We start from the raw sequence: 13,321 nt of genomic DNA on the forward strand, positions 1-13,321 counted from the left end.
CGGACATCATGCACGTCTTGATAGACAACATTTAGGACGCCTGCCTGCAGGGCAAAGTGTGGAGCTCGTCCTGTTCCTGGCGGGCCCGTGGCAGCTCAGGAACAGGGCTCTCCCGGAGAAACCGTGCCGAGTCGTCGCCTGAGCCACTGAAACCACAGGGCGTTGCTCTTGGGGTGTTAGGGAGGCCAAGGGAAGGGAAGGGCGGGGTGAGAACTGGCCGGCTCCCCCGCCGCGTCCTGAGGCTGGAAGGTGGAGATTCCTCCCCAGGGTGTGGCGCGAGGGAGGACGTGGGTCCCCGAGGGAGGGAGTGGGGCTGCCCGGCCTGCGTTGAGTCACTGCCCCCCCTGTGAGCAATCGCTAGCTGGCCGGGGCGGAGCCGCCCGCCTTCTTGGGGGGGCTTTGGTGCAGAGTCAGACTTGGAAAGGGTGGAGGCGTCAGTTACCCCAGCTGCTCCCGGGGCCGGGGCCGGGCTGGGAGCCGCGCCGGAGCGGAGCTGGCCGACACGTCGGAACCCGCAGGCCCAGGGAGAGGGCGAGCGCGGGGCCCGGTGGCCGGGCTAGCGGAAGGGGAGGCCGCCGCGCGCACGGGCTGCAGGGCCGCCACCCTGGGCTCGCAGGTGCCGGGCTCCTCCTGCCCGCCTACCGGGCCGAGGTCACCGCGTGGGGGGCAGACCGGGACGCCGTGCCGGGAGGAGGCTCGGCGGCTCTTCCCCCTTCCGAGCCTTGGGCCCAGAGCCCCCTGTCCCGCTGGGGTTGGCTCCAGCTTTAGGACCCAGGAAGTCTCAGCCGGAAGGGGTTTCCGCTCTTCCCTAGCTGTTTCACTTTGCATCCAAGAGGAGACGGGGCACATGGGCCTGAGCCCCCAGTTGCTAATTCCCTGAGTCTCCCTCCCTTATGAAATGATGTCTCTCCGGGCGCCTGGGTGGCTCAGTGGGTTGAGCGACCGACTTGGGCTCAGGTCATGATCTCACAGCTCCTAAGTTGGAGCCCCGTGTTGGGCTCTGTGCTGACAGCTCAGAGCCTGGAGCCTGCTTCGGATTCTGTATCTCCCTCTCTCTCTGCCCCTAACCCACTCGCATTCTGTCTTTGTCTCTTTCAAAAATAAATAAACATTAAGAACAATTTTTTTTTTTAAATGATGCCTCTCTTCCACCTCTAGCCACCACCAAAGCAGGACACCAGGTCACTGCCAGCCTTCTCCCTCCCACTTTCCTTCCGTGCGGCTTCTCACTTCCGGCTCTCTGGTCCCTACAGGAATATCAGCCCCTGTGCCCTGTTTCCCTTTTCTCCCACCCCCACCTGCACCCACAACCCCAGAATCAGAATTTCTAAGTTGACTGATACTGGCCTGTTAGGATAATATGGTCAAATGCAGTATACTGACTGTGTTGTTCAATGACCATTTTAGACCATGAAATTGACAATAGAAGTTCTCATCTAAAACAGGCTGTTTGTAGATCCATGACTATCTTTGATCTTGCAGATTAAAAGATGTTGCTGGCAGAAAGAGTGGAAACCTATTTTTCTTTTCCCCTCATCTCCAGCTTTCTTTATTTCTCAGATGCACAAAATTGAATGAATCAAAACCCATAGTTCATGATCCATTTTCTTCACTGGTTAATGCATGTCTCTCTTCACTACTTCTTTATATAGGTTATTTACTAATAACCTAACAAAGACACCTAAAACCACCACCCGAGCCAAAAATAAGATCACTACCATAATTTGCATCCACCTATGTGCCCTTTCCATCCCATGCCCTCGCCTCCTCACCCAGTCCAACCACTATCCTGAATTTTGTGCTCATCATACTCTTGATAAATTTATGTGCACCTACGCAAATATATTACTTAGTTTTGCTTTATATTCTTTATTAAAAATATATACTATGTAGGGTCTGTTGGGGCTTGTTTATTTTCACTCAAAATTAGGATACTAAGACTTATCCCTGTTGGGTGTGGCTGTAGTTTATTCATTTTCACTGCTACATAATATTCTATTGATGAAGTTCTCACCCTGTTCCACCATTATGAATGGTACTGCCGCAAACATTCCTATTCATGTCCCCTGGTGTGTCTGTGCAAATCTCTCCTGGGTATAGATCTCAGAAGGGAATTGCTAGGTCTCGGTATATGAGTATTCAACCTTACAAGATAATGACAGGCTGTTTCCCAATATATTGTAGTAGTTTTGCCCCTACCAGTGAGGTGTAAGAGATACTGTTGTTCCATGTCCTCTTAAGTACTGGGTATCCTCAGATTTTTCAATTTTGGCAACTGAGTGTAAATATAGTATCTCTTAATGGTCTTGATTTGCATTTCCCCGATCACCAGTGAAGCTCAGCAATGGAAATAACACTGCATAGATCAGACCTACAAAAATTGCATATATAGGAGTTATTATATAAAATCATACTGGGGTGCCTGGGTGGCTCAGTCGGTTAAGCGTCCGACTTCAGCTCAGGTCACCATCTCGCGGTCCGCGAGTTCGAGTCCCGCGTCGGGCTCTGGGCTGATGGCTCAGAGCCTGGAGCCTGCTTCCGATTCTGTGTCTCCCTCTCTCTCTGCCCCTCCCCCGTTCATGCTCTGTCTCTCTCTGTCTCAAAAATAAATAAACGTTAAAAAAATTATATATGTATGTATACATATATACATATATATATCTTAATATGTTATAAGAAATAAGAGGGTATTGATGGGGCGCCTGGGTGGCGCAGTCGGTTAAGCGTCCGACTTCAGCCAGGTCACGATCTCGCGGTCCGGGAGTTCGAGCCCCGCGTCAGGCTCTGGGCTGATGGCTCAGAGCCTGGAGCCTGTTTCTGATTCTGTGTCTCCCTCTCTCTCTGCCCCTCCCCCGTTCATGCTCTGTCTCTCTCTGTCCCAAAAATAAATAAACGTTGAAAAAGAAATAAGAGGGTATTGAAAGAATGATGGACAAGAAACTCAATTCAGCAGATACCCAAATGGGACTCCCAGAAATGAAAAAATATAGTAAAGGAAATTTAGATTTCAATGAATAGTTTAAAAAAGACTATATCACAGCTGAAGATAATATTAGTGAACCAGAAGGGATTTCTTTTTTTTTTTTTTAATTTTTTTTACTGTTTATTTACTTTTGAAGAAGAGAGAGATAGCACGTGGGCGGGAGAGGGGCAGAGAGAGAGGGAGGCACAGAATCCGAAGCAGGCTCCAGGCTCGGAGCTGTCAGCACAGAGCCCGACGTTGGGCTCGAACTCACAGACTGCGAGATCATGACCCGAGCCGAAGTAGGACGCTTCACCGACTGAGCCACCCAGGCACCCCAGAAGATATTTCTGAAGAAATTACATAGATGATGAAAAAGACGATGGAAGATGTGGAAAAGGTGTAGAGGCAGGAAAATAGAGCAGGGGTTGGCAAATTTTTTCTTCAAAGGGCCAGAGAGTAAATTATTCTTTACAAAAACGGGCAGCAGGCCAGATGTGGCTCATGTGTTATAGTCCACCCATCCCCGGAGCAAACTAAAAAAGATCCCAGTATACATTTAATTAATGTTTCAGGAGGAGATAATAGAGAAAATAGGAATGTGACAATATTTGAAGAAGCAATGGTCAATAATTGACACAATACCATCGTTATATTTATGATACCTAATGAATCCCAAGAGCGGTAAATAAAATTGACCCTTAGATACATCAAAATGAAACTACGGGGGGCGCGTGGGTGGCGCAGTCGGTTAAGCGTCCGACTTCAGCCAGGTCACGATCTCACGGTCCGTGAGTTCGAGCCCCGCGTCGGGCTCTGGGCTGATGGCTCAGAGCCTGGAGCCTGTTTCCGATTCTGTGTCTCCCTCTCTCTCTGCCCCTCCCCCGTTCATGCTCTGTCTGTCTCTGTCCCAAAAATAAATAAACGTTGAAAAAAAAATTTTTTTTTAATAAAAAAAAAAAAAAATGAAACTACGGAACACCAAGGATAAACTCCTTTAGAGTAAACCCAGAAGGTAAATTCCTTTTCAAGGCCTGACATTTAGACCAACAACTGATTTCTCAACCTCAACATAAAAGCCAGAAGACAGTGGAGTAATATCTCCAAAGCACTGAGAAAAGAAGTGCTAACACAGAATTTTAGCATCAGTGACAATCTTCCAAGAATGCCTTGCAAAAGCCTTTGCAGACAAACAAAAACGCGTTACTACCAATAGGCCCTTCACTAAAGTGACTTCTGAAGAAAATAGTTCAGAAAGAAGAAAAATTACCTAAAAGGCACTCTAAAATTCAGGAAGGATACTGAAACACTAGGAATAATGTAACTTCAAAGTAAAATTTCTAGGCTTACACTGAAAAACTAGGAATAATATAAATTCAAACTAGGGAAGATAATGGGAAGAAAGAAAAGGAAACGTAAATGAAGACAATGGAAAATGTGGCCATTACAATTTTTTTTGTTGTTTGAGTTGTAATCTGGATAGAAAAAAGAATGATTATCGCCATTTATTGAGTGGCTACCCTGGAATCATTTTGATTTGTTAACATTCTTAATTTCACGTAATATGGGTAAGAGTGCCAGGCAAAAAGAAGGCGTAAAAATTGTAGTTTCTGTTATCACTGTATCTTTGTGCTCAGAACAAGGTCTGGAACTCAGTAGGCACTCATTTACTGAAGAATGAATGAAATGGGAGTAAGTATTGATTCTATTTAAAGATGAGTCAACTGAGGTTCTGAGAAACAGCATGGTAAAAGGAAAAGCATCAACATGAGTATGAAATTCGCCTTTCTTACTTAGGAAATTTCTGGTATTGAACATATTGATGGCCCTCAGTCGTCTTCTCTGTAAAAATAAGTCATGGAGTCCTTGACGCAAAATAATGCCCATTAAATGCTAGGTGCTCACTTAAATGGTAGATTTGGAATGTGACCACAGCTACTTTCCCCTCTACCATATAGTAGATTTTTTTTCTCTCTTCTCTAACGCAAAAGTATCATGTAATAGCTGAGAATATGAGCTTTGGAATCAGGCAGGCCTGTGTTCATGGCCCAGCTTCAGCGCTAGTTAACTGTAGGACTCTGGGCCTCAGTTTCTTCAACTGTTGAGAGGGGATAATAGGAGCTATCACAAAAGGAGTTGTAAGACAGAGAATGCGTGCCAACCATTGTGCTGGAGATGACAAATTAGAGCCCAATTTAATGTAAGAGGGAGTAAGAGCTAATGAGTTGGCTCCAAGGGACGAGTAGGAAGAGAATGGCCTCTAACACCGGGCAAAAGATTAGTCCAAATGACCTTAAGTCCCTTCCAACCATAAGGTGTTAATTTCTGCCTTATGCAGAAGCCAGGGAAATACCGTACCATTTCCACAGTCACCTTCTGACCGGTGAGCAGGCCCTAGTGGCCCCACACCCAACAGGTGAAACGGGCTGATAGATAGCGTGACATAATAACCACAATAATTGTATTTGAGGGCTCACTATGAGGCAGCACTGTGCGTCTTTATGTGGATTATTCACTTACTCAAAATCTGGCCACCATTTTACACCAGGTTACTATTATTATCCCCCGTGTATCACTGCCACAACCGAAGAACAGAGACACGAACTAACTTTCTCAAGGTCAAACAGGTAGTGACGGTGGATCTGGGATTTGGGTCGGCCTGCTCACAGAGCCTGGGCTCTTGATCGCTGCACTGTACTCTAAGAGACAACAAGCCCTCATGTCCGGAAAGCACCCTCAAGGCAATATTGTGGAAGAAGTGTAGCCTTTGCCAAACTCTGATTCTAGCTCTGCTTTATTATGTGGCCCTAGAGAAGGTACTTAGCCAGCTTTCTTCTCTGTAAAATGGGGCCGTATTACTCACCTCCCAAGTTTGTCGGGAGGATCAAATGAGATAATATAGGAGGTCCTCGAAAAGACCAGAGATCCTGTATTTCCACTGCAAGTCAGGAAGGCCTTCGCTGTACCAGCTCTAAGCCGATGCCTGTGTGCTCTGAGCCAGTGATGGGGTGACCTTGGGAGAGTGAGTAGGTGAAAGCTGACATTTTCCCTTCTGCTTGGAAAAAGAACTGGTCCATGGCCCTGAACACCCTTCCACCACCACCCGTACCCACCCCCCCACACACACATACACACAGAGCCTCGTCTATTTCCCCTCCCCTTGGCCTTGCCCCTCCGCCTTGCCAGGCCACCTGTTCAGTGATGTGATGTTGTTCCAGGCCCTCCGTGGGCTGCCAAACCTGGACGTGTCAGAGGCCGCTGTCTGGACTAACTGACCGCTGTGCCACTAGGCCCCCACCTCCGTTACCAAGGTGGGGCTGAGCTCCTGATGGCAGCAGCAACGGGGCTCCACGGTCCTGAGCCTCCCTCTGCTCTTGCCTTCTGCCTGTCTCACCTGTCTGCACCAGCACTGTGCCATTGGCTTTCCTGTCTTCCTTAAAAAACAAACAAACAGGGGTGCCTGGGTGGCTCAGTCGGTTAAGCGTCCGACTTCGGCTCAGGTCATGACCTCACGGTTCGTGGGTTCGAACCCCGCGTCGGGCTCTGGGCTGACAGCTCAGAGCCTGGAGCCTGTTTCAGATTCTGTGTCTCTGTCTCTCTCTGCCCCTCCCTCACTTGCACTCTGTCTCTCTCTGTCTCAAAAATAAATAGAAAACATTAAAAAAACAAAAAAAACAAAAACAAAAAAAACCCCAAAACAAACAAAAACTGCGGTAAAATAGAACACAAATTTAACCTTGTAACCAATTTGGAGTGTACCATTCAGTGGCGTTAAGTACGCGCACACTGTTGTGCAGCTGTCACCACCATCCATCTCCAGACTTTGTCATCATCCCAGATAGAAACTCTGTATCCGGTAAACAATAGCACCCCACCTTCTTCCCCCGGCCCCTGGCCCCCTCTGCTCTACTTCCTGCCTCTGAATTTGGGCCTAGAGTAGACACTTCATCTAAGCAGAATCATACAGTATTTGTCCTTTCGGGTCTGGCTTCTGTCACTGAGCGTAATATCCTCAGGGTCCAGGAATGTTGTGGCAGGTATCAGAATTTCGTTCCTCTTTAAGGCTGAATAATGGTCCCTTGTATGGATAGGCCACATTTTGTTCATCCATCCATCCATCTGTTGGCAGATGCTCTCTTTAATCAAACTCCCTTGGGTCTATCATAATTTGCAGTAATATGGAGAGAACAGTCTCTTTCCTGGCAGCGGGAAGCTGAGGGGGGTCAGTGTCCCAGGCGGTGGGGGAGGGTGCAGCCCAGGGTGCTGTTTTTTTTTTTTTTTTTAAATTTTTTTTTTTTTAATTTATTTTTGAGACACGGAGAGACAGAGCATTAACAGGGGAGGGTCAGAGAGAGGGAGACACAGAATCTGAAACAGGCTCCAGGCTCTCAGCTGTCAGCACAGAGCCCGATGCGAGCTCGAACTCACGGACTGCGAGATCATGACCTGAGCCAAAGTCGGCCGCTTAACCGACGGAGCCACCCAGGCGCCCCCCAGGGTGCTGTCTGTAAACTCTGCTGTGGAGCCTCTTCTGAGGTTTCGCCCTTCTAGAGGTCTCTCTTCTCGACAGATACTTGACGTGAGCAACAAACCCCGGAACCTAGATGTGCTGGTTGGAAAGGAGAGCAGGGATTATCTGGGGCCACAACCTTGCCTTATCCTGCGGACCCAGCCTGCTGTGGCCCCAGGCGTGCTCCGTTGCCAGTACTGGAGACAAAGGGGCTGGGGGCTCCGGAACAGCTTTTGTTTAACGTGCATATGTTTTTGAGGTTTTTGTTTTTGTTTTGTGGATTTCTTTCATCCATCTCTGTCATTTCTGGTCTTCTGCTTGGCTCGATGTACTTGGGGATTTCTGTGTGCTCTGTGCTAGGAGTCGGGGGCTTCTTCTTTTTTTTTTTTTTTTAACATTTATTTATTTTTTTGAAAGAGAGAGACAGAGTGCAAGTGGGGGAGGGGCTGAGAGAGAGGGAGACACATAATCCGAAGCAGGCTCCAGGCTCTGAGCTGTCAGCACAGAGCCCGACGCGGGGCTCGAACTCACGGACCGTGAGATCATGACTTGAGCCGAAGTCGGACACTTAACCGACGGAGCCACCCAGGCGCCCCTGGGGGCTTCTTGATACAGGCATGTCTGTCTTTATTTAGCCTTCTCTGGGAGTTTCCCTCAGGAAGGGCCCCCTTCCTTCCTTTCCCTGAATCTTCCTCGCCCTTTTCTGTTCTGCTTCCTCTGTTTCTCTCCCTCCTACACCCCTTCAGTGCACCAGCAGCTGCGCTGTTTCTGTCTGGACCACAATCTGTACCCTCAAGGTGTCCACAGGCTAAGAGGGTGACACATACTGACATCACACCTACCCTCAGCGTGTCTCACAGGTACCTCTGGGAGGAAGTGGGAGAGCCTATATTAATCCTCTGAGGTCATCAGGACAGGAATCCCCCAGCTCCAGAGTCCTGGGTGGGGCCTAACAATGATCGGACTGTTTTATATGGGCTCCTCTCTTGGTCCCTTTTCCTGTCTCGCCACCTGCCTTATAGGACCTGGTAGCATGTGGTGCGCTAATGTTGGCATTGAGGGTGGGCAGGGGGGGTGGGCCTCAGCCTCTTGCTGGCTCTTCCTGCGGTTGCCTGGCCTTCACTGAGTCATGTACCTTTCAGACCATGTTTTATAAGATTGGTAGAAGGAGTATTATCATCAGCCCTGTCTACCTTAAAAGCCCGTCCCTAAGATCACACATCAGAGTGCTTTGAAATGGTGAGGCATTGCCCGGATGTGAGTTCTTACCACAATGTTCTTTGATTCTCATGAGCTTTACTGCCTTTCTGCTCAGTCGTGGTATCAGCAAGGAACCTCGGGCAGGCCGTTCCCCAGATACAGCTTGGAAACGTTGGAGATTCTAGAGAAGTCCGTGAATGGGGAGCACCACTGTCTTCCTGGTACATAGAGCCAGGGCCCAGGGCTAGGAAGCATGGGAACAAGGTGGCCGGAGGCACTGGGGGCCTCTGACAGAGAAGCAGCCTTGTCACTTTGTTTTCATTGTTCAGTAGCTTCTTTTTTTTTTTTTAAGTGTTTATTATTTTTGTGAGAGAGAGAGAGAGAGACAGAGCACAAGCGGGGAAGGGGCAGAGAGAGAGAGGGAGACACGGAATCCCAAGCAGCTTCCAGGATCTGAGCTGTCAGCACAGAGCCCGATGCAAGGCTCGAACTCACGAGCTGTGAGCTCATGACCTGAGCCGAAGTCGGACGCTTAACAGACTGAGCCACCCAGGCGCCCCTGTTCGATAGTAAGGCAATTCAACTTCATCCAAGAGCGGTGGGCCTTTGTACTGTAAAGAAGTGATGATCCTCTCAACTTCTGTCTGAGGTAGGCTATTCTCATTATCTCTACTTTTCAGATGAGGATACGAAGGCCCAGGAAGAATGGATTTGGAGGAAGGGTGTGCTGAGGCAGAGGCAAGCCTAGGGCTGCTTGGGAAGAGCTGTCACGGGAGAGTCTGTGGGCTGAGAGGGGCAGGAGCCTGGCTGACTCAGGGCTCGAACTCACGAACTGTGAGATCATGACTTGAGCCGAAGTCGGACACTTAACCGACAGAGCCACCCAGGCGCCCCAGGCAGAGCTCCAGGAGGGACGGGGCCCATGAGGCTGGCTGCCGTGGTGCCCTTGAGCCCTTCTGGTCAAACTGGATTCCCTTCTGGGTTTCTTAGATATTTCTTAGGGCCTAGTGACCCCGGGCCATGTGCCAGGCTGACAGCTAAGTGCCCATAAGCCACCTTCATGAAGATGTTCGACACATGCCCCCTTCGGATGAATACGGCCCGTGGGCGCATGACCTACCCAGCAAAACTTAGGGTGTTTCATGTCCCAACCACCTTTTCACTTGATACCCATGTTTAGGGGCAGCTCTGGAAAGCCTCGAGAAAGCTCCCCTCCCCTCGTGGTGTGGGCCGAGCCCAGCAGGGAAAGGCCAGGCTGTGAGGGAGCTCTCCCTGGCGGCAGCTGGCAAGCCGGCCTGCAGGGCGGATCCTGGCCGTGTGGGATACACACAGGCGAACAGGTAAAGGAGGTATTTCCACCCTTCATTGGGCACCGAATACGGATTTCTTTGCATCGTGTGCCTCTCCCTGTACCCTGCTTTTCCGCCGAGCTGCATAGCCTTTTCGTCCCAGGGCCCAGCCCCGTGTTTGACTCAGACGTGCTTCACTGTAAAATGAAGGGGTTTGTATTATATTGTCCCTCAAGTTCCCTTCACGACTGTGATTCTGGAATTCTGTGAGATGTCTGATACAGTTGGTAGGAAAAGCGGAGGGTCTCCTCCCCGAAAAGGCCGGGAAATTGGCTAGTGCAGTTGCCAGGGATGATGAAATTGGGATTGGGTCCGGCCCGCCTCCCAGCTTGTGATCAGTCAGGACCTGGCCCCGCGCGGCTCTGAGAAGGTAGCAGGGCGTACGTGGGACTTACCTACAGAGGTGCAGTCATCGCCGCTTCTGGGTGTAGCAGAGTCCTGCGTGGCTCTGTCTCCTTTCCGTCTCTCCAGTGTGAGCCAAGCTGGCACCAGCTCTGGAGGAGGCATCCAAGGGGGTTCTCACACGATGCAGAGAGCTGCCCATGAGTCTGAAAGGGAATTCCTTGGCCAGGTGGCCCTGTTCAGCAGACAGCTCCTGCTAGGAGGACGTGGCAGGATTTTGGCACTTGGCAGTCCTCTGCCCCATCTGGCTCCTTTGGAAAGAGTCCTGACCCGGGGGCCTGGGAAGGCGGTGCGCTAATGTTGGCATTGAGGGTGGGCAGGGGGGTGGGCCTCAGTCCTGGGGAGCAGCCCCTCTACATATCACTGCGGGGGCCTAGTCCTCTCCCTGCCCTCCTTGCAAGCAAAACTCAGAGTCTTTGGAAGTCTTCGTCCTTCCCAAAGCAGCTCAACTTCTGCTGTGTTCTCCCTGCCTCCTACAGTTGGGTTGGCTGGGCATTTTATCTTCCTATTTCCTTCCTAGGTTTGGCTCACCGCCTGAGCAGTGTCTTATCATCCTATTAGTGGGGCCTTCCACCCTAGTCTCCCCGGGAAGAATGGGGACCGTCAAGACTGTCCATTGTCGGGGCGCCTGGGTGGCTCAGTCAGTTGAGCGTCTGACTGCGGCTCAGGTCATGATCTCACTGTTCGTGGGTTCGAGCCCCGCATCGGGCTCCGTGCCGACAGCTCAGAGCCTGGAGCCTGTTTCGGATTCCGTGTCTCCCTCTCTCTCTGCCCCACCCTCCCTCGCTCGCGCCATCTCTCTCTGTCTCAAAAATAAATAAACATTAAAAAAAATTTAGGGAAAAAAAAAAAAGTCTGTCCATTGTCTTTCCCCTAGAACCTTTCTGTAACCGTCTCTGTGTGTTTTACTGTATGCCCCTCCTGCCTTGGCCCTTGAAACTATTCCCATGGGGAGAAAAAGGCCATTCGCCCTCCTACCCCTCTGTAGAGCCAACCCTCTGTTTGTTCTCATGGAAACCATGGCAACCTGGCCAAGAGGCCACTTCTTCAGTCTTGGAAGTTCATGTCCCAAAGCCTTGCACTCACACCTGTGAGCCCTCTGGCTCTCTTTTTTCCAAAGGGGGGCAAGAGCCTCCGATTTTTCAGATCTGCTAAGAGGAGAAAGTTTCAAACCAACCAAGCCCTAGGTGATCGTTGCACAAGCAGGTTAGGGTCCGGAGTGCGAAAAAAGGCAACATTAGCTGGGAACCCTGAAGAGTGTTCTGGGGTGTGGTCGACACTTCTTTTCCTTCTGCTCTTTTCTTCTCCCCCCCCCCCAACCCCCTACACGTACTCAGTCACTCAGAAGACGAACGTCGGAGGCGGTTATCTGTGAGCTGCCACCAACTGCTGTTTTTTTCTTTTTCTTCTCCTCAACATGTTTGGCCTTCTCGCTCTGGTGCTACCTTTTAAAGCCCAAATCGGGAATCCAGGGAGCCACAGTGATGAACTGCAGGAGCCCGGTAGGAGAATTCCACAGCCTTAGACGGCAAAGTTTCCAGGCCTCACTGCCCTGGGACTTCCCCCCCCCCCCCCCCCCCCCCCCCCCCCCGCGGAGGAGTTCTCTTTCTGGCCCTGCCTGTTGGAGGAGGTGGGGGGAGGGAGGGCCTGGCGGTATGTCCTCAGCTTCTCTTTTGACTTGGCTGCCTGCAGAGGGAGGGTTCAGTGGCTGAGACCCTGAAGGGAGAGCATGGACCCCTCCCTCCAACCCTCCGACCGAAAAGGATTGTTCTCTGGTGATGGAGAGCTTACAGATTTGGAACAGCTGGCCAGGGTGTGTGAGCCTTGTTGTGGGGGGGGGGGGGGCAAGGGGACTTTTGCAGAAGCAAGTGTTGGGCAAATAGTGTGAGACTGCCTGCGGAGGTCTGGCTCTGCCGGGCCTGGGTCCCTCTGTGAATCCTCGAATCCTCGCACGGTGGCGGGGCAGAAGGCAGCCATGTGGCCAAGAAGCTGGTCTCCAGCCTCTACTCCCTACCCACGTTCTCTAGGCTCAGAGTGGAGGCGAGGTGGGATAGTGGAGTATCTTGCAGCTTGTGGTTGGGTCGGACTAGCTTACTGTGTTCAGTTCTGGACTTTTCCGTTTCTGTGGACACTTTGAAAGGAGCCAGAGTCAGACTGTAGTCCTGGGTGCCTTTCAGTCTGTCCAGGCTCCCAGCCCCGTCCTCCATCGGGCCGCTCCCTTATTCGTGCCACATTGGGAACTTGGCTGAGCGTACTAAATCCCGACTCTAGCTTTTAGTCCATGGAATAGTCTCCTATCCTTTCTCTTCCCCCATCTCGTTAGAGCTCCTCACTTCTGGGGCCTTGGTGTTAGCCATTTGCCTATACCTCAGGCACAGTTAGATGCTACATATTTGGCTTGGCCCAGGCAAGCTCCAGAAGGCTGTGGGAGGGGGCAGGTAGACTCGCAGAGTTCATCCTGTGTGCCCTCGGTCCATCATCTGTGACCCCGGTGACATGGATTGGCGCTGTGTTGGTGCTCACCGTGACAGCCCCGGAAGAGCCCAACCTGCTTCTCAGCACATCTGTACCTGCCCCTACTTGAGCCAGTGGGCGCTGGACAGGGCTGATGGGTTCCACAAACTACTACATAAAGAGAATGGAACTCCATCCAATCAGGCTGTTGCTAAAGTTGTGAAAAAGAGAAGGAGAGGGATTTTGAGATTGAGACAGATAGATGAGGGGGGCGGTGCTAGGGGGGGTGATAGAGAAGGAGAGAGAGAAGGAAGGAGGGAGACAGGGAGACAGGGAGAGATGGGGAAAGTGATATACACAGATAGAAAAAAAAAATAAAGTGAGAACCTTGGAAATGAGGTATAGGAAGAAAATGAGATGGAAAGAGTTTGGAACGAGGTATTT

At 50.7% G+C, this 13,321-nt stretch overlaps 1 protein-coding gene across 7 annotated transcripts in view; it reads left to right on the forward strand.

Annotated features, from left to right (window-relative positions):
• ATP2B4 (ATPase plasma membrane Ca2+ transporting 4) overlaps nt 1–13,321 on the forward strand; it is a 98,814-nt gene that overhangs the window by 19,977 nt on the left and 65,516 nt on the right. The gene's annotated exons all lie outside the window — the stretch shown is intronic.

Source organism: Lynx canadensis, chromosome F1 (genome assembly GCF_007474595.2).
Source record: "Lynx canadensis isolate LIC74 chromosome F1, mLynCan4.pri.v2, whole genome shotgun sequence".
NCBI classification, from domain to species: Eukaryota; Metazoa; Chordata; class Mammalia; order Carnivora; family Felidae; genus Lynx; species Lynx canadensis.